Genomic DNA, 21,873 nt, shown 5'->3' on the forward strand with positions numbered 1-21,873 from the left:
TACCTTACCCTACCTTGAGGTGCTTCCGGGGCTTAGCGTCCCCGCGGCCCGGTCGTCGACCAGGCCTCCTGGTTGCCGGACTGATCAACCAGGCTGTTGGACGCGGCTGCTCGCAGCCTGACGTATGAGTCACAGCCTGGTTGATCAGGCATCCTTAGGAGGCGCTCAGTTGTCTTGTGTTGTCAACAAGAACAAATGAGCTCACCGTAAATAATAAGATGAACACACGTAACGAGCACAATTATATTGAATCAAGACATTTGATGAATTAAATCTTATTACTTGACGAGAGGGTAAGCTGTAGAGTGCCATGGTTATCTTGAGATGATTTCAGGGCTTTAGTGTCCCCGCGGCCCGGTCCTCGACCAGGCCTCCACCCCCAGGAAGCAGCCCGTGACAGCTGACTAACACCCAGGTACCTATTTACTGCTAGGCAACAAAGGCATCAGGGTCAAAGAAACTCTGCCCATTTTTTTCTCGCCGGCGCCCGGGATCGAACCTGGGACCACAGGATCACGCGTCCAGTGTTCTGTCCGCTCAGCCACCGGCTCCCTTGGTGGCTGCACTTCCATCACGATGAGGACCGTCGTACATATTGACGTAAACGACAATTATATATATATATATATATATATATATATATATATATATATATATATATATATATATATACTAGGCCTAGGAATATTTAAGTTTGTTTTTAGCTTAATTCTTGTCGGACTCAGCTGTAACTTACAGCAATAATTCACAAGGAAATGTGTGAATTTGCTACGATAAAAGTCTTCAACATATTTACTTTAAATTGAAACGCTAATGCAGCACAGGCGAGCCACACTGAAATTGTTGAGATATTAATGAAACACAAACGGGAGAGGTGAACGTAATTTAGAGAAAATTAATCCAGTTAATTTTTTTTCTAGTTTATTTTTGCGTAAATAACGAGGAAGGCAAAGCTAGTAATATCAGTTTGGGTTTAATTAAAAACAAACATGAGTAGATTTCCAAGATTTTAAGTCTATGAGAGGAAGAGGTATGAGGGCGGTGGGAGTGGTTATGAGATAGACTTTGATCCTTTATCTATCAAATAGATAAAGTAGATAGATAGTAGGCATCCGGCAGTCTCGGGAGACTATAGAGTTGCGCTCGGGTTGTCGAGGCAGAAGTGATCTCTCCGGGGCGCGAAGCCAGGGTAGGTCGATATGGAGAAGTTGTCACCCATGCAGCGGGTCCCCTCTCTCCACGATGCTGGAATTGTCCAAAGGAAAGGCAAACGTCAATTCGCTTGGTATTGGGATAATCTTAATATATATATATATATATATATATATATATATATATATATATATATATATATATATATATATATATTATATATATATATATATATAATATATATATATATATATATTATATATATATATAATATATATATATATATTATATATATATATATAAATATATATATAAATTATATATATATATATATATATATAAATATATATATAAATTTATATATATATAAAAAAAAAAAAAAAAAAAAAAAAAAAAAAAAATATTATATATATATATAATATAATATATATTATTATATTATATGTTATATTATATGAGCTAATATGTTAATTTTCTTACGGATAGTTTCTATTCTACGTTAATATCTTCTACCCTTTAGAGGATGAAGAAACACTTAAGTCACGACACAGGTAACCTTACCATACCTGAATACGTCACAGTCATCACCAGACGTCCAACAATCAAAATGAAAAGATTCAGTCACTTAATCTTTCCATCTTACTCTTCAACGTTGCCTCAGGAATGTAACATCTTCAGGTGTAGTAAGACAACATCCAGGAGCAGAAGACATTTATAAGTATGTTCATCTCACCCTAAGAGTCACCTGACCTCCCTTAAGCGTAGGGAGGTTATCTTGAGATGATTTCGGGGCTTAGCGTCCCCGCGGTCCGGTCCTCGACCAGGCCTCCTTTTTGTTAGACAACCCCCAGGAAGCAGCCCGTAGCAGCTGTCTAACTCCCAGGTACCTATTTATTGGTAGGTAACGGGCATCAGGGTGAAAGAAACTTTTTGCCCATTTGTCTCCGCCTCCACCGGGGATCGAACCCGGAACCTCAGGACTACGAATCCGAAACGCTGTCCAATCAACTGTTGTTTTAGATTTAGCTACTCAGAACGAAATGTCCATGTAGCACCGGCTATGGTGAGCCCGTAACCAGTCCAATCACCTGTCAAGGGCCCTTATTATACCGGCGCTAAAGATTGGGTGAGGTGATCGCTGCTAACTTCCAATCCAATGGGACCCACAAATCTTTGCGGGAAAAATTATACATATACAAGCGAATTAAGAGTTTGTAGGTTAAATTAGCATTTTAAAAGCACTGCAATCACCTTATGTTCAATAAATCACTGAACTATATGTTTAACAGATCTCTCACCCTGTCCACGGAGGACAGAAGAAAATGTATATATGCTGGTTAGCATTGTAAATATCTGGCCACATATGTGATAGAAAATAATAATAACAAAAAACGAATTAAGAGTATGGAAGTTTATCTTAATAATTTATTTATTTAGAAAGAATATTTAATCTGAGATTAAAAGAAATCACAAAATCTACATTCGTGATGAGTCCAAGTAGCGGGGCTGAAGATCACACAAGGACGTGACCCAAAAATAGCATATATATATATTTTTGGGTCCCCAGGACGGACCCACACGTCGTCAATTGTTCATTTTCAGCCTCGTGGGTCCCCATCGAGAAGGTGGGGGCGTGCCAGGCCCCAGGCGGGGCTGGACCTGGCCCCCTCCTGTCCCACACTTCACCCTGCGGGGAACACCCATATTATTTAGTGTGCGTGGGGACGGGGGAAGGGAGTTAGTGCAGTGGACAGGTTATAGAGGGCGGCGGGTGGGGGAGAGGGAGATAATGTGCTAAACAGAGAGAGAGAGAGAGAGAGAGAGAATGATCAGAGACGAACGAGACTGAGATCAAGGCATTACGACGCGAGGGCTCACCCGCCAAGGAGCCAGCCAATTATGAACTAAGGAAGACTCGAGTCTGAATTATGATTGGTCAACGCATTAGAACATCCACTCTTCCCTCCCCCCCCCCTCCCACTTTCTCCTCTCCCCTCCTACCCTCTCAACCCAATTCCAGTGAATGGACGTTATTCATCAAAATAATTAGTGAAATGATAATAACCTTATAAGATAAATGGGGATTTAATTACTCCTCGTGGCTATCAAGTCTGTTAAGTAGCGCGCGCGCGCACACACACACACACACACACACACACACACACACACACACACACACACACACACACACACACACACACACACACACACACACCTTGTATACCTCATATGTCAGACAAATACTGAAGTATGCGGCTCCAGCCTGGAGTCCACATCTAGTCAAACACAAAACGAAGTTAGAAAAGGTTCAGCGGTATGCCACCAGGCTAGTCCCCGAGCTGAGGGGTATGAGCTACGAGGATAGATTACTGAAACTGAGCCTCACGACACTGGAAGACGCAAGAGTTGGGGAAGATATGATCACTCCCTACAAAATTCTCAGAGGAATTGACAGGGGTAGATAAGGATAAACTGTTTAACACGGGCGGTACGCGAACAAGTGGACACAGGGGGATACTGAGAACCCAAATGAGCCACAGACACGTTAGAAAGAACTTTTTCAGTGTCAGAGTAGTTAACAGATGGAATACTTTAGGCAGTGATGTGGTGGAGGCTGACTAAGTACGCGGTTTCAAATGTAGATATGATAGAGCCCAGTAGGATATCTTGAGATGATTTCGGGGCTTAGTGTCCCCGCGGCCTGGTCCTCGGCCAGGCCTCCACCCTTAGGGAGCAGCCCGTAGCAGCTGTCTAACTCCCTGGTACCTATTTACTGCTAGGTAACAGGAGCATCAGGTTGAAAGAAACATTTTGCTCATTTGTCTCCGCCTCCACTGGGAATCGAACCCGGAACCTCAGTACTACGAATCCGAAGCGCTGTCCACCCAGCTGTCAGGCGCCCCCTCCAGTAGGCTCCAGAATCTGTCAACTATCAACAGGTTGACAGTTTAGAGGCTGGACCAAAGAGCCAAAACTCATCCCCCGCAAGCACTAGGTGAGTACAACTAAGTGAGTACACACATCCAGGGATATATGAGTGGTAAATCCTGTCATTGTAACCCAGAGGACTACGACAATCAGCTACGGATCAACCATACTTGAGACTGACGGGTAGACTGCACATTCCTGGGCTGCAAAACGCCTTCTATCTACACCATCCCCATCGAGAGAATCCTGCCCATAGTGAAGAAACGTATCGGACGGCTGCGGTGAACTCGCTGGAGTGCTGGTGAACACATAGAAGTGCTGGTGAACACATAGAAGTGCTGGTGAACACACCAGAGGTGACACATGTGCCTGCCTCAAGCCCCCTGGGGCTAGTGTATGATAATGACCTGCCTGAAGGCCTCGAGTCATATGTGTAAATATTTGCGTTTCATGCAAAACTGATGAGAAAAGTAGGAAACATTTCTGCAAGACGTTCCAGGGAGACTTGGGTTCCAGCCGTGTTCCAGGAAGACTTGGGCTACAGCCGTGTTCCAGGAAGACTTGGGCTACAGCCGTGTTCCAGGAAGACTTGGGCTTCAGCCGTGTTCCAGGAAGACTTGGGCTACAGCCGTGTTCCAGGAAGACTTGGGCTCCAGCCGTGTTCCAGGAAGACTTGGGCTCCAGCCGTGTTCCAGGAAGACTTGGGCTTCAGCCGTGTTCCAGGAAGACTTGGGCTCCAGCCGTGTTCCAGGAAGACTTGGGCTACAGCCGTGTTCCAGGAAGACTTGGGCTACAGCCGTGTTCCAGGAAGACTTGGGCTACAGCCGTGTTTCAGGAAGACTTGGGCTTCAGCCGTGTTCCAGGAAGACTTGGGCTTCAGCCGTGTTCCAGGAAGACTTGGGCCACAGCCGTGTTCCTGGCAGCGGGTGTTTGGAAGAGAGGAAGATATGAAGCTCGAGTTTGGAGACGGATCACTGATGAGCTGTGTGGCTTGAGGACAGATGTTGCCAAGGCGAACTGACAACCATCACAACCCGTCAACCAGCACAACCACCACCACCAACACAACCACCACCACCAACCGTCCACCAACACATTATATCAAGTTTAAGTAATTTTAAGAGAGAGTTACAATAACGGTTAAGGGAGAGAGACGGCGGACAGGGAAAGATGACAGAACAAGAAAGAGAGAGAGAGAGAGAGAGAGAGAGAGAGAGAGAGAGAGAGAGAGAGAGAGAGAGAGAGAGAGAGAGAGAGAGAGAGAAAGAGAGAGACAGACAGACAGACAGACAGACGGTATAGAGACGAAAATGTTTCTTTTTCAGAGTCTGTTTGAACAACTTCAGGAAGCCGTTGGCTCGGGAAACTTAATTACATGTCAAATTAGAATTTTTATATAAAAATAAATATCTAAACATTGTTTAGGACACAGACACGCTCAAATGCTAGAATAATTTGATACGTGGCTTAAAGAACTCAACACAGCAAGTGCAAGGTCAATAAAGATAACTTATGTGTAAAAGACGGGTAAGATACACAAGAGGAAAAAACTGCACGCGCCAAGGGAAAGGCCTAAGAGTGGACAAATCCTTCCTCGTGAGACACACACAAACCCAGCAACATCAGGAGCACATGCAAGGCTGACAAACACACGAAATGTTTTCTTTTTAAAAGATGGGCCACTAACAACGCTGAACTCTGCATATTGAGGCGTCTCTTATATTTGTAGCTTGGTACTAACGTCTTATAACTCGTTAGAACGGTTTATTCTTCTGAGAGGCTAGACCCAGGAGCTGAAGTTCAACCCTGATAAAGAGAAACGTAGCGAGGAGCGGAAAGGATAAGACCCGCGGCAGACTGACAGGGGAGCGGGTCCCAGAAATAAAGAAAGAGAAGGATCTGTGACTATATACACCAGACCTGTCGCCTGAGGGAACAAAAGTCATACTTTTGTTCATACATGCACAGTCATACATGCACAGTCATACATGCACAGTCATACATGCACAGTCATACATGCACAGTCATACATGCACAGTCATACATGCACAGTCATACATGCACAGTCATACAAGACACTACCCTGGAAACACAAACCGAAACTGTCTCTATTTTCCGCTTGTTACAACTTGTAATAAAGTTGTTACATCTTGGCTTAACGTGTTTATGACGTATTAGAACGTTGTTACAACTTGCTATATTGGTTGTTATAACTGGTTAGGAGGTGTTAAAACTTGTTCGAACGTTGTACCAACGTCGTAGTTTCGGTGTGTGTTTGGTGGGTATAGCGTCTGCAGCTTACGTAAGTCTGGCAACTATGACAGAGTTCTTCGGGAGCCTTGACAAAGAGGCCTGCAGGATTTTATGAGTCCATCTACCGCATAGGGTTATCTTGAGTTGATTTCGGGGCTTTAGTGTCCCCGCGGCCCGGTCCTCGACCAGGCCTTCACCCCCAAGAAGCAGCCCGTGACAGCTGGCTAACTCCCAGGTACCTATTTACTGCTAGGTAACAGGGGCATAGGGTAAAAGAAACTCTACCCATCGTTTCTCGCCGGTGCCCGGGATCGAACCCGGGATCACAAGATCACGTGTCCATTGTGCTGTCCGCTCGGCCCGCCGGCCCCCAAATACACAAATAAACGATAAGATTACAGAAGTACACAGACATGCGACAAAAATTTATGACAGTTGAGGAGACGACAGGCGAGTCAGGGAAGATATGACAACAACGTACAAGGTATTAAGGGACGAGTCTTAGTACACACACACACACACACATTCCATTAAATGGAATGCATTAGGAAGCAATGTGGTGGAGGCTGGTTCCATACACAGTTTCAAGTGTAGATATGATAGAGCCCAGTAGGCTCAGGAATCTGTACACCAGTTGATTGACAGTTGAGAGGCTGGACCAAAGAGCCAGAGCTCAACCCCCGCAAGCACAATTAGGTGAATACAACTAGGTGAGTACACACACACACACACACACACACACACACACACACACACACACACACACACACACACACACACACACACACACACACACACACACACACACATACACGAGAGGTATTTAAGGCATCACAAAACCAAACAAGAAAAGTCCCAAAAACTAGAAAAGTCGCAAAGACGTGCAGCGAGACTCGCTCCTGATCTAAGGGGACTGAACTATGAAGGAGAGACTGGAGGAACCAGACCTCATTACACTGAAGAAAAACAGTAAGGCTGACATGATAACGACATACAAGATACTATGGGGAATTGCCAAAGTAGATACGGAAGCAATGTTCGAAGTACGAAACGGCAGAACTAGGAGACATAATTGGAAACTTGAAACACAAATAAGTCACATATAAAAATATAACTTTCTCGGGCTAAGAGTCATACGTGAGAGGAACGGACTAAATGAGGAAATTGTCGAAACCAAATAAATACACAATTTGAAAGGTAAATATGATAGAAAAAAAGAAAAAAAAGTAAAAAAAAAAAAAAAAGATTCGCCGTATGGAACTACTGATGGTCGAAAGACCGGGCCCAGGAGCTGACGCTGGACTCTCCAGTCACAACTACGTGAATACACCAACCTTTCCCCCCATCCCTTTCTTGCAGGTCGGCGTCCAATCCCCCACCGTCCAAGTGGTTGGGTACCATTCCTTTCCCCCGTCCCATCCCAAATCCTTATCCTGATCCCTTCCCAGTGCTGTATAGTTGTAATGGCTTGGCGCTTTCCCCCCTGACAGTTCCCTTCCCCCCCCCGGGACAAGGAAGACGTCAGATCAAGCCGACTATGATGTCATGTTTATGTCACCGTGCTGTTGGTGTCGGGAAAAAGCTTGAGAGAGCAGTTTGGGTAAAGTAACCCCCCGCCCCCCCCCCCCCCAGTTTCCAAAATGAGTTTTCAAAACTTAAATTTCTTGAAGTCAGTTTAATTAAAGTTAGCAAACTGATAATAGCCGCAGTAATGTAATGTTTTAACCTTGACACACTCGTGCACATGTGAACATATACACGCCTGTATGCATACATATACATACACATACATGACAGTATACATACACCCCCATACATTTATAAATGCGCATATATATATACCTGATACATACTTATATATATACACATACATACCTGTATACACGCACATATATACCTGTATACATACACGTAACTATACATCTATATCTCGCCAACACTTAAGAATACAGTTGAAATACAACACTTACATATGTAGGACATGTCGCAGAGGATCAGTCAGGTTAAGCACCGTTGGCTCTGACAGGTAAACGACTGGGTGACTATGCAGACTCCCTTAGCCTAGGAGAATTCATCTCTCAGAAAATGGGAAACCTTTATATATGTACAGACAGACAGACAGACAAGCAGATAACTTGATAAAGTGGGGAGTGAATGTTGTAATCGCTGTGAGGTAGTAAGAGAGAGAGAGAGAGAGAGAGAGAGAGAGAGAGAGAGAGAGAGAGAGAGAGAGAGAGAGAGAGAGAGAGAGAGAGAGAGAGAGTTGGGGGAGGGGAGGGGGTATTGTGTGTGAGTATATGTAGGAATATGTAGTGTGTTGGAGTGTGTGTGTGTTGGAAAACGTGTGAGTGGAACCTGGCTTTGACAAGAATTCATTCCGTCAATTACTGTAACAACGATGAAAATCAATCCACGATATTCAATTACGATAATCATTTTATGCTATGGAAATGCCTGTGCAATACGTGCCAGATGTAGCTATTTAACCCTTTTGTTGATAAATGTTTTTAACTAGAATGAAAACGGTGTGGTGTGTATTCAGTGCTGGGTTATCAGGCGATTACACCAGTTACCCTTAAAAAATGTGGCGTTATGAAGCTATTTTAAGTATTAATATAACATCTCGGTCAGTTGTGGAAGAGATTTATATGTTAACACTGAACTAATGGTGTGTTTGGTAATCCAGGAGGAACTAGGACTGTGTTTGGTAATCCAGGAGGAACTAGGACTGTGTTTGGTAATCCAGGAGGAACTAGGACTGTTTGGTAATCCAGGAGGAACTAGGACTGTGTTTGGTAATCCAGGAGGAACTAGGGCTGTTTGGTAATCCAGGAGGAACTAGGACTGTTTGGTAATCCAGGAGGAACTAGGACTGTGTTTGGTAATCCAGGAGGAACTAGAGCTGTGTTTGGTAATCCAGGAGGAACTAGGGCTGTGTTTGGTAATCCAGGAGGAACTAGAGCTGTGTTTGGTAATCCAGGAGGAACTAGAGCTGTGTTTGGTAATCCAAGAGGAACTAGAGCTGTGCACTGCTTGTGCACTAGTCTCTTGTTGGGTACTGTGTCGAGGTCTTTCTGACAATCCAAAAACTGCAATATACCCGCCTTTATCTTGCTTGGTGTTTGCCGACCAGTCACAGAATTCTATCAAGTTTGTGATAGATTCGTTATCTTGTCCACTCTGAAGTCTTTCTCTTTTTCTGAGATGGGAAGTTGCCTTCCTTTCATTCTGTTCAGTATTTGTGATCTAGTCCTAGCCTCATAACTTTACATTTGCTTGGCTTAAATTCTATTAACCACTGTTTAAACTACATGTGCAGGTACTGTAGTATATCCTGCATTGTGTGACAGCCCGCAGCTGTTTTAATTATTCTCCTTATTTTGGTTCATCCGCAAACATTGTTATGAATGAACCTATTTCCTGTGTGTGTGTCTGTGTGTGTGTGTGTGTGTGTGAGTGTGTGTGTGTGAGTGTGTGTGTGTGTGTGTGTGTGTGTGTGAGTGTGTGTGTGTGTTCTCCTAGTTGTACTCACCTAGTCGTGCTCGCGGGAGTTTTGAGCTTCGGCTCTTTGGTCTCGCCTCTCAACCGTCAATTTACTGGTGTACAGATTCCTGAGCCTATTGGGCTGTATCATATCTACATTTGAAACTGTGTATGGAGTCAGCCTCCACCACATCTCTGCCTAGTGTATTCCATCTGTTAACTACTCTGACACTGAAAAAGTCTTTCTAATGTCTCTGTGGTTTATTTGGGTACTCAGTTTCTACCTGTGTTTCCTTGTTCGTAATCCGCCCGTGCTAAATAGTTTATCTTTATCCACCCTGTCAATTCTCCCTGAGGATTTTGTAGGTGGTGATTATGTCTCCACTTACTCTTCTCTCCAGTGACTTCCAGGGACATCCAGGGACGTGAGTTTTAATTCCCGTAGCCTTTCCTCATAACTCATACCTCTCAGCTCTGGGACTTGTCTGGTGGCATACCTCTGAATCTTTAACTTTGTCTTGTTTTTAAGTAACTATGGACTCCGGGCTGGTGCTGCATACTCCAGGTGTCTAGTGTCTCGCTGCATGTATTATATCTGGTGTTGTGGTACGCCTGTGTCTGGTGTGTGGTACACCTGTGTCTGGTGTGTGGTACACCTGTGTCTGGTGTGTAGTACATCTGTGTCTGGTGTGTGGTACACCTGTGTCTGGTGTGTGGTACACCTGTGTATTGTACCCTAAAATGTCATACGAATCATGTAAGTTATCTGAACGGGACAGTGTAAACCTTTTTTGGAGTCTGAAACGAATGAATACACATCCAGCAATGCTCCCGATGTCCTGGAATTGCTTGTTTCCTCATTGTTTAGGGCTGATAGGGGTTGTAACCTTATTTGGGTAACGAGTTTGTATCTTTCCATCAAGGAGGGTCTTCGTACCCAAAGGATTCCAGGGAAACTGGAACCATATATTGTTTGGAACTGGAATGAGTGGCAGGAGGAAATGACTGGACCTGCTGGAAGGGATGGTATCTCGGGCGAGTGAGCCTGGAAACGAGCCAACTTGGTTCCAGGGCGTCATGAAGACCACTTTATATGTCGGTCCAGGAATGATCTTCCAGGTGCGCCCGGCCAGCCAGCCAGGCGCAAGAGGATAGTCTCAGCTTCCTGGAAAATAGGCAGATAATGACTTGAGTAAAGAATGACGCCTGGAAATGATGAGAAAGGAGAGGGTGAGGGAGAAAGGAGATGGTGAGGGAGAAAGGAGAGGGTGAGAGAAAAAGGGATAGGGATAAAAACAGACGTAGTAACGAAAGTTGTAACTGAATGGTATAACAGTCTACTACTGAAGCGAAGAACACTGGAATAAACGCGTAATCAAAACAAAAAGGCAAAATAACCTCTTGGAGGAAGAAGAGGAGCGAAGTATGAAGAGAATGAGAAGGTGGAGGAGACGAGGGATAAAGGACATGGAAGAATGACCAAAAGTAATGAATATAGAATATTACCAATCAGCAATAGTGAAGAAATGTATAATAATAATATGCAAAAGAGATATATGTACTTCCTGACAATTTGGAAGGACACCATCGCTGGACACCATCGCTGGACACCATCGCTGGACACCATCGCTGGACACCATCGCTGGACACCATCGCTGGACACCATCGCTGGTCACCATCGCTGGACACCATCGCTGGTCACCATCGCTGGACACTGCCACTGGACACCATCGCTGGACACCATCGCTGGACACCATCGCTGGACACCATCGCTGGACACCATCGCTGGACACTGGTCCAGTCCCTCCAGCTAATGTAACTGTCCACCCAAACTTTGGAGAAAAATATATTTCGACCATCACAGTGTTTTTGTGTCGCGAGCTTCACGTTAATGTAATATTTTATCCAGTTAAGGAAAATACTTAACAGGAATAAATTTCACAGTGAAAAATATATATATATATATATATATATATATATATATATATATATATATATATATATATATATATATATATATATATTTGAAGCTTTGTTCACATTTTGGGTTCACTGCGTCTTTTTCGTTCAGTTAAATTGGAAGCAGAATATGGTTCCGTTTCCAATTTAAATCTCTCTTCCAGAGAGACAATAGAGAGAGAGAGAGAGAGAGAGAGAGAGAGAGAGAGAGAGAGAGGGAGGGAGAACAGAAATTTCTAGACGAATAATTTGAATATAATATTGTTTTGCAGGCACGAGGATGGTGAGATAGTGAGAGGGGTAGTTGTGAGGGAGAGGGGAGAGAGAGGGGATAGTGAGGGAGAGGGGGGAGAGGGGATTGTGAGGGAGAGGGGATAGTGAAGGAGGTAAGATTGTAAGGGATGACGTATTATGAAGGATATGGAATTGTGAGGGAGGTATGTGGGATTGTGAAAAGGTAGGTATTGTGAGAGAGGAGGAATAGTGATTGTGAAGGTGGAAGGTAATATAGTGAGGTGGGGAAGTAGATGAAGATTGTAAATGAAGGTGGTGTAGATTGTGAAGGAAGCAGTTGGGGGATTGTGAAGGAAGGTGGGGATTGTGATTGTCCCATGGTAGGTGTATGGTGACTGTGGTGGTCCAGTGGTAGGTGTATGGTGACTGTGGTGATCCAGTGGTAAGTGTATGGTGACTATGATGGTCCAGTGGTAGGTGTATGGTGACTATGGTGGTCCAGTGGTAGGTGTATGGTGACTATGGTGGTCCAGTGGTAGGTGTATGGTGACTATGGTGGTCCAGTGGTAGGTGTATGGTGACTATGGTGGTCCAGTGGTAGGTGTATGGTGACTATGGTGGTCCAGTGGTAGGTGTATGGTGACTATGGTGGTCCAGTGGTGGGTGTATGGTGACTATGATGGTCCAGTGGTGGGTGTATGGTGACTATGGTGGTCCAGTGGTAGGTGTATGGTGACTATGGTGGTCCAGTGGTAGGTGTATGGTGACTATGGTGGTCCAGTGGTAAGTGTATGGTGACTATGGTGGTCCAGTGGTAGGTGTATGGTGACTATGGTGGTCCAGTGGTAAGTGTATGGTGACTATGGTGGTCCAGTGGTAGGTGTATGGTGACTATGGTGGTCCAGTGGTAAGTGTATGGTGACTATGGTGGTCCAGTGGTAGGTGTATGGTGACTATGGTGGTCCAGTGGTAAGTGTATGGTGACTATGGTGGTCCAGTGGTAGGTGTATGGTGACTATGGTGGTCCAGTGGTAGGTGCATGGTGACTATGGTGGTCCAGTGGTAGGTGTATGGTGACTATGGTGGTCCAGTGGTAAGTGTATGGTGACTATGGTGGTCCAGTGGTAGGTGTATGGTGACTATGGTGGTCCAGTGGTAGGTGTATGGTGACTATGGTGGTCCAGTGGTGGATGTATGGTGACTGTGATGGTCCAGTGGTGGGTGTATGGTGACTATGGTGGTCCAGTGGTAGGTGTATGGTGACTATGGTGGTCCAGTGGTAGGTGTATGGTGGTCCAGTGGTGGGTGTATGGTGACTATGGTGGTCCAGTGGTGGGTGTATGGTGACTATGGTGGTCCAGTGGTAACTATGGTCGTTCCGTCCATCATGCCGGTAACAGCCTGGCAATAAACCCAGTTACAGGTTGTTAACCCTCGGAGTGCTTTGTTTAGCTGTCTTTGTTGGCTGTCCTCCCCTCCCTGCCCCACCTGGCCTCTCCCTGCCCCACCTGCCCCTCTCCCTGCCCCACCTGCCCCTCTCCCTGCCCCACCTGCCCCTCTCCCTGCCCCACCTGGCCTCTCCCTGCCCCACCTGCCCCTCTCCCTGCCCCACCTGCCCCTCTCCCTGCCCCACCTGGCCTCTCCCTGCCCCACCTGCCCCCTCCCTGCCCCACCTGGCCTCTCCCTGCCCCACCTGCCCCTCTCCCTGCCCCACCTGCCCCTCTCCCTGCCCCACCTGCCCCTCTCCCTGCCCCACCTGGCCTCTCCCTGCCCCACCTGGCCTCTCCCTGCCCCACCTGCCCCTCTCCCTGCCCCACCTGGCCTCTCCCTGCCCCACCTGGCCTCTCCCTGCCCCACCTGCCCCTCTCCCTGCTCCACCTGCCCCTCTCCCTGCCCCACCTGCCCCTCTCCCTGCCCCACCTGGCCTCTCCCTGCCCCACCTGGCCTCTCCCTGCCCCACCTGCCCCTCTCCCTGCCCCACCTGGCCTCTCCCTGCCCCACCTGGCCTCTCCCTGCCCCACCTGGCCTCTCCCTGCCCCTCTCCCTGCCCCACCTGCCCCTCTCCCTGCCCCACCTGCCCCTCTCCCTGCCCCACCTGGCCTCTCCCTGCCCCACCTGCCCCTCTCCCTGCCCCACCTGCCCCTCTCCCTGCCCCACCTGCCCCTCTCCCTGCCCCACCTGCGCTATACTAGGCGTAGGAATATTTAAATTTGTGTTTTAAATTCATTTATTTTAACATAATTCCTTAGTGATCAGTGTAGCACTGTCTAAAAGCTAAGTTCGTACGAATTCGTGACTATTGACGATCGTCACAATAGGTGCTAACTAAACAGGAGGGCTGAAAGAGCATGTACAATAATATATGTAAAAGTTCCTCCTGCAATAGTTTTCTTTATTATTTTAAGCTAACCTTCCGTTTTCTTTCTTTCTTGTAACGCATGACTGATCTATTAGCTAATTGTGGCTTTCATGCCTAAATTTACCTGAAATTTACCTGAGGGCCATTGTCTTTTTCATGGCCTCGACGAGGACAGGAAGCCTTTGGCTTGTCAAAGGTCTCTTATCATTTGTCATGATGAATTTATCGAACTGGAATTTAAAATTCAACAGAGTTTTGGAATGTTCTTCACGGCAGGTAGGCGGTTCCATGGATTTATAATTTTATTACCCTATGGGATTTATAACCCTGTGGGCGAAAAGGCATTTCCTGTTTTATGTCTCGTATTGTGGTTTCTTGAAGCTGGAAACCGTTGCTTCTTATTCGTGTTACATCTGAACTTTTGAACAAGTTGTCTGGCGATGAGTCACAATAACGTGGCTGAAGTATGTTGACCAGACCACACACTAGAAGGTGAAGGGACGACGACGTTTCGGTCCGTCCTGGACCATTCTCAAGTCGATTGGGGCGGTTCCTGACTTGAGTATGGTCCAGGACGGACCGAAAGGTCGTCGTCCCTTCACCTTCTAGTGTGTGGTCTGGTAAACAGGTTCTCTGGATCAATATCATCCAAATTATTCAGTGTTTTAAAAGTTTGTATGAGATCAGCAGCGCGGCGTTTGTGCGCTGCTCAAAGTTAGAGTTTGATGAGAGAAAGATTGCCAGGGTTATCAACGTCCCCGTAGCCAACGATGTGGCACTCGAGGATGCTTCCCACAACAGTCAGCTTGCTCACATCTGTTTCGTCAGTTCAGTACAGGAAGTTGGGTTACAAAAGACGAGGTTGACGTTATCTTGTGTTTTGAGTTGCGATCATTGCTGTCTTATATGTGCTATCAATCTGCTGTATGGTGTCTATTAATCTCGTTTAAACTACCAATCAGGCTGTCAATGTAATCAATCAGAGCTTTAATATACCAATGTGCTTTACTATACTTAGTAATCTCTCTCATCTCATTTTTTTTCTTGCAATGTATCTGTTATCATTTTATTAATTCTGCTAGAATTTACCTACTTAAAATTATCTGTTAGATTAAGGACCTGCCCGAAACGCTGCGCGTACTAGTGGCTTTACAAGATTGTAAATACTGTACTATGTAGCCTCACAAACCCAGTGTACCTTCTTGTATATAAATAAATAAATAAATAAATAAATAAATAAATAAATAAGAGAGCACGCGGCGCCCGGCCATTGTCAAGCAGATTTAGCAGTCAAGCGTACGGCTTGACCCATCAGATGTACTCACCTAATTGTGCTTCAGGGGGGTTGAGCTCTGGCTCTTTGGTCCCGGTCCCAGACAACTTCTTATGAAGGTCAGATGTGCGCAAGAACTTATGTCCTTGACTCACAATAACTTATGTTCTTGTGAGTTTGGGTGGATGTATATAGGAGCTGCCTCATATGAGACAATAGACCTTCTGCCGCTGTCTTTATTCATATGTTCTTACGTTAATGATCTGATCAAGAGAGCTGTAGTGACTGGCTGAGGCAACTCAGCTACACCACGCTGGAGGGAAGAAGAAACAGACTGGATATGATAAATAACACATAAGAAGTTAAGGGGAATTGCCAAAGTTTATATAGAAGTTAAGTGCAGTTATGAGAGACAGTCCATATCTTCAGGTCAGGGATGAAAACTTTACACCTGAGCCTGATTTACCTGATTTACCTGAGGGCCACTAACACTAGTGGCCTCAATGAGAACAGAAAGCCGGCGGCTTGTCGTAAGTCCCCTCATTTGTCTTGATGAGCCTCTCCAGGTGGATTTTAAAACATAACAATTTTAACGTTTGCAACTTCGGCGGGTAGGCGGTTCCATGGGTTTATAACCCTGTGGGTGAAAAGTATCTCCTGTCCTCTGTCTTACATTGAGGTTTAGCTTGAAACCGTTGTTCCTTGTTTGTGTTACATCTGACCTTTTGAAGAAGTTGTCAGGATCAAGATCCTGAGCCAGTAAGACATGGGGGAGAAGGTGGACGCGAGAGGTAGACATGTCAGTCATCAGACGGTGGTCTAGACCTAAGTTGAATTGGCAATTTCCTGAGATAAATATACTGAAATGTCGTTAAAATATTAACTACTGACTGGAAAGATGACGCGCATACACGCGCGCACACGCACACAAATGAGCCACCAGGGACGTTAGAAAGAACTTTTTCAGTGTCAGAGTAGTTAACAGGTGGAATGCATTAGGCAGTGATGTGATGGAGGCTGACTCCATACACAGTTTCAAATGTAGATATGATAGAGCCCAGTAGGCTCAGGAATCTGTACACCAGTTGAGAGACGGCACCAAAGACCTGAAGCTCAACCCCCGCCATCACAACTAGGTGACTACACGTAAACACACACACACATAGATTATGAGAACCTGCAAATCCCGGGATCCCATCACAGTGCTCACACTGCTCAATCCTCTGGTGCTCTGTTCTCACTCCCCCCCCCCCCATTCAGAGCAGGAGAAATGACTGGAATCGAGGGGACACCAAGAACATATACGGTCACTACACAAAGTGGTAACTTTATGCATATTGCAAAATTCGCTCTACATTTAGGTATTGTAAAATTCAAATATAATGCGACATTTCCATTTCCAGAATGTAAATTGTATTGACTAACTTTGTTATCGTTTTGGTTGAAGTTGGGTTAGATAAGGCTGGATTGGGTTGGTTCCAGTCTCTTCCAGTCCCTTCCTGAACCTTCCATGCAGTCTCTGTGAGTTGCTTCCAGTTCATCCCAGTCTATTCCAATCCTTTTCAGTTCTACCCAGTTTCTTCCAGTCTCTGTATTTTCCAGTCCCTTCAACTCTTATTACAGTACCTCTCTGTAGCTTCCAATCTTTTCCAGTCCCTCCTAGTCTCTTACAGCCCCCTCCAGTTTCTTCCAGTTTTTATCATTTTATCTTTATTTTCCAGTTCATGCCAGCATTTTCCAGTGCTTCACAGTCTCTTCAAATATTTGACAGTACCTTCCAGTCTTGCTCAGTCCCTACTCCCTCCCAGTCTCCCAGTCTTCCAGTCTCAACAAGAACTTGCCTCCCTCCGCATCATTCACTCAAATAGCAAACAGATTCCAGATTCGAGAAAATTTTTGTGTGGGTGAAAACTTTATATTGGCCATATTTTCAGTGTGTGTGTGCTTGTGTGTGCGCGCGCGTGTGCGTGTATGTGTGTGTGTGTGTGTGTGCGGGTGCATTTTATGCCTGAAGCATCGAGCTGTTAACTCTTGGATTCCGCCTTCCTAATGGTCGGTTGTCTGATGCTCTGACTCCCGACCTGTTTGTTCTCTAATTATGTGTTCCTCAAGTGTTATTGTTGGTATTATATCTACTCCCAAATCTTTCTTTCAGATTCCTCCGGCTGCCTTTCCCTTGTGGTGTTGATACCTCTTGATCTCTAATTCTCCTTTTCCCATCTTCATTACATTACACTTGTTGGGATTCAATTCCAGTGACCACTTGTTTGATCACTCCTGGAGTTTGTCAAAGTCCTCCCTTAACTTCCTGCAGTCCTCCTCTGTTTTTACATTCCTCATTTGCTTCAAAGTCATCTGCAGACACTGACATATACGGGGCTCATTCTTGCTCAGGTTGGACGTTCACATAAATTAGGAACAGCAGCGGTCCCAAGACAGAGCCTTGTGGGACCCCACTTGTTATCTTCCTCCAGCTTGATACCTCCTCACTAACTGTGACTCTGATTTTGACTCTGATTTTTGACTCTGACTCTTGTTTTCTGCCCTTCAGGTACTCCCTCAACCAGTTCAGTGTTTCTCCAGTTATCCTACCTTGCTTCTCCATCTTTTACACCAGACATGAGGAAGTGTCAAATGCATTTTTGACAATCTAGGAAAATACAAGCTACCCTGCCTTCTATTTTCTTGTCTTATTTTAGTTAACCCTGTCATAGAACTCGATCCAGTTTGTCAGGCAAGACTTCCCCGTTCCAAATCCATGCTGCCCTTTCTTATACAAAGTTGGTTTTCTCCTGGTGCTTTGATCTCGTACACCTCCTTCGACTGCACCGTTGCAGATGCACATTTTCGTGCAATAAATTCCATCATCTCATTTGCTGTCTTCCGCTCCAGTTCTCGGTTCTATTGGTATTTTTTGTTTTGTTTTATAAATTTTGCCCCAGAGGGCGAGTTTATCAGGCAGCGCCGCTCATCCTGTGAGTGGACACACCGCCATAGCAGCATCTTGAGGTTATCTTGAGATGATTTCGGGGCTTTAGTGTCCCCGCGGCCCGGTCCTCGACCAGGCCTCCACCCCCAGGAAGCAGCCCGTGACAGCTGACTAACACCCAGGTACCTATTTTACTGCTAGGTAACAGGGGCATAGGGTGAAAGAAACTCTGCCCATTGTTTCTCGCCGGCGCCCGGGATCGAACCCGTCCCACAGAATTACGAGTCCTGCGCGCTATCCACCAGGCTACCAGGCCCCTGTGTATGTATGTATGTGTGTGTGTGTGTGTGTGTGTGTGTGTGTGTGTGTGTGTGTGTGTGTGTGTGTGTGTGTGTGTGTGTGTGTGTGTGTGTGTGTGTGTGTAAGGAGTTGTGTTGGGATGAAGCAGGGTACTGACCGAGACGCATTAGGAACATCACTACAACATCAATACGCAAATCAGTAACATTACCTGTGGCTCATCAGAGGAGTAGTTCCCAACAAGTAGTTCCCAACAAGGCAGTAGAGAGGGTCCTGGGAGAGGGGGGCACTTAGCAGCGTCACCTGTGTCTCACAAGACTATGCAATAAGCCTAAGAGACCAGCTGAGGGGACGGAAGGAGTACAATTATACCTCACCGTTCAGTAATCTGGTTCAGCCGACGCCAGCGACCTGGAGCAGAGAGGCACCTTTAATATGATCGTCGAGGGGGGGGGCGCTCGGAATTTAGTATGGGGGGGTGGGAGGGGGAGGAGGAGGGTTGGGTTGTGGAGCTAGATAAGAGATGCGTTAGAAAAACATGTACTTGCAGGTCGAGCTTGAGCTCCTGAGCCTCGCCTCTGGTTATTTTATTATAAAGGCTACAGTCACTCTTGCTAAGAGTACCGTACCTGCTCTGGCTACTGTGTATGTGGAGTTATCCTCAGTTGCTCCCAAGGAAGTTTTGGGTGGACATTGAGAACGTCTTTGTCTGCATGGGAGCCGGTCGGCCGAGCGGACAGCACAATGGACTTGTCATCCTGTGGTCCTGGGTTCGATCCCAGGCGCCGGCGAGAAACACTGGGCAGAGTTTCTTTCACCCTATGCCCCTGTTACCTAGCAGTAAAAATAGGTACCTGGGTGTACCTGGTCACTACATACAAAATAGTAACAGGAATTGATAAAATCGATAGGGAAAATTTCCTGAGACCTGGAACTTTAAGAACAAGAGGTCATAGATTTAAACAAGCTAAACACAGATGCCGAAGAAATATAAGAAAATTCACTTTCGCAAACAGAGTGGTAGACGGTTGGAACAAGTTAGGTGAGAAGGTGGTGGAGGCCAAGACCGTCAGTAGTTTCAAAGCGTTATATGACAAAGAGTGCTGGGAAGACGGGTCACCACGAGCGTAGCTCTCATCCTGTAACTACACTTAGGTAATAAGAACACGCACGCACGCACGAACACACAGCTCTCACCTTCAGCGATCGCTTTTTATTTGACTATCACTCATTCTGCTGGGTCAAGATAGTGTGTGTTTGTGTGTGTACTCACCTAGTTGTACTCACCTAGTTGTGTTTGCGGGGGTTGAGCTCTGGCTCTTTGGTCCCGCCTCTCAACCGTCAATCAACTATTGTACAGAGTCCTGAGCCTACTGGGCTCTATCATATCTACATTTGAAACTGTGTATGGAGTCAGCCTCCACCACATCTCTTCCTAATGCATTCCATTTGTCCACCACTCTGACACTAAAAAAAGTTCTTTCTAATATCTCTGTGGCTCATTTGGGCACTCAGTTTCCACCTGTGTCCCCTTGTACGTGTTCCCCTTGTGTTAAATAGACTGTCTTTATCTACCCTATCAATTCCTTTCAGAATCTTGAATGTGTGATCATGTCACCCCCCCTAACTCTTCTGTCTTCCAGCGAAGTGAGGTTTAATTCCCGTAGTCTCTCCTCGTAGCTCATACCTCTCAGCTCGGGTACTAGTCTGGTGGCAAACCTTTGAATCTTTTCCAGTTTAGTCTTATCCTTGACTAGATATGGACTCCATGCTGGGGCTGCATACTCCAGGATTGGCCTGACATATGTGGTATACAAAGTTCCGAATGATTCTTACACAAGTTTCTGAATGCCGTTCGTATGTTGGCTAGCCTGGCATATGCCGCTGATGTTATCCGCTTGATATGTGCTGCAGGAGACAGGTCTGGCGTGATATCAACCCCAAGTCTTTTTCCTTCTCTGACTCCTGAAGAATTTCCTCTCCCAGATGATACCTTGTATCTGGCCTCCTGCTCCCTACACCTATCTTCATTACATTACATTTGGTTGGGTTAAACTCTAACAACCATTTGTTCGACCATTCCTTCAGCTTGTCTAGGTCTTCTTGAAGCCTCAAACAGTCCTCTTCTGTTTTAATCCTTCTCATAATTTTAGCATCGTCTGCAAACATTGAGAGAAATGAATCGATACCCTCCGGGAGATCATTTACATATATCAGAAACAAGATAGGACCGAGTACAGAGCCCTGTGGGACTCCACTGGTGACTTCACGCCAATCGGAGGTCTCACCCCTCACCGTAACTCTCTGCTTCCTATTGCTCAGATACTCCCTTATCCACTGGAGCACCTTACCAGCTACACCACACACACGGTGTGTGTGTGTGTGTATCACCTATTTGCTGTTTGTGTGTGTGTATGTGTGTGTGTGTGTGTGTGTGTGTGTGTGTGTGTGTGTGTGTGTGTGTGTGTGTGTGTGTGTGTGTACTCACCTATTTGTGCTTGCGGGGGTTGAGCTTTGGCGCTTTGGTCCCGCCTCTTAACCGTCAATCAACTGATGTACAGAGTCCTGAGCATACTGGGCTCTATCATATCTACATTTGAAACTGTGTATGGAGTCAGCCTGTGTGTGTGTGTGTGTGTGTGTGAGTGTGTGTGTGTGTGTGTGTGTGTGTGGTGTGTGTGTGTGTGTGTGTGTGTGTGTGTGTGTGTGTGTGTGTGTGTGTGTCAGCAGGGGATGAATAACGAGGAGTGAGGAAGACAGGCGACAGCACCATTAAAGACGGATTTGTTATAGCGGTGTAACCTGACTCTCCCCCACCCCCTCTCCCCTCTCTTTATCCCTCATTCCTTTCCCCCTCTCCTCTTTAAATGGCTTACCTCTCCCCCCCCCCCCCCGTGTCTCCTAATCCCCCCTTTACCTGTGTCTCAACCCTTTGTTTTCTAATCTCCCATCATCTCTCAGTCCCCTCTTTTTCCTTCCCTCTGTTTCCCTCCCCTCTCTCTT

At 45.9% G+C, this 21,873-nt stretch overlaps 1 long non-coding RNA gene across 1 annotated transcript; it reads right to left on the bottom strand.

The window, feature by feature from the left end:
* Window positions 1–994: 994 nt before the first annotated feature.
* LOC138370642 (uncharacterized) lies at window positions 995–11,572 on the bottom strand. Its single transcript, XR_011230186.1, has 2 exons — window positions 10,828–11,572; window positions 995–1,245 (listed from the first exon to the last, which is right to left on the bottom strand). It is a non-coding gene; the product is annotated as an uncharacterized lncRNA (long non-coding RNA).
* Between the last annotated feature and the right edge of the window lie 10,301 nt (window positions 11,573–21,873).

This window comes from Procambarus clarkii, chromosome 32 (assembly GCF_040958095.1).
Source record: "Procambarus clarkii isolate CNS0578487 chromosome 32, FALCON_Pclarkii_2.0, whole genome shotgun sequence".
Lineage (NCBI taxonomy): Eukaryota > Metazoa > Arthropoda > Malacostraca > Decapoda > Cambaridae > Procambarus > Procambarus clarkii.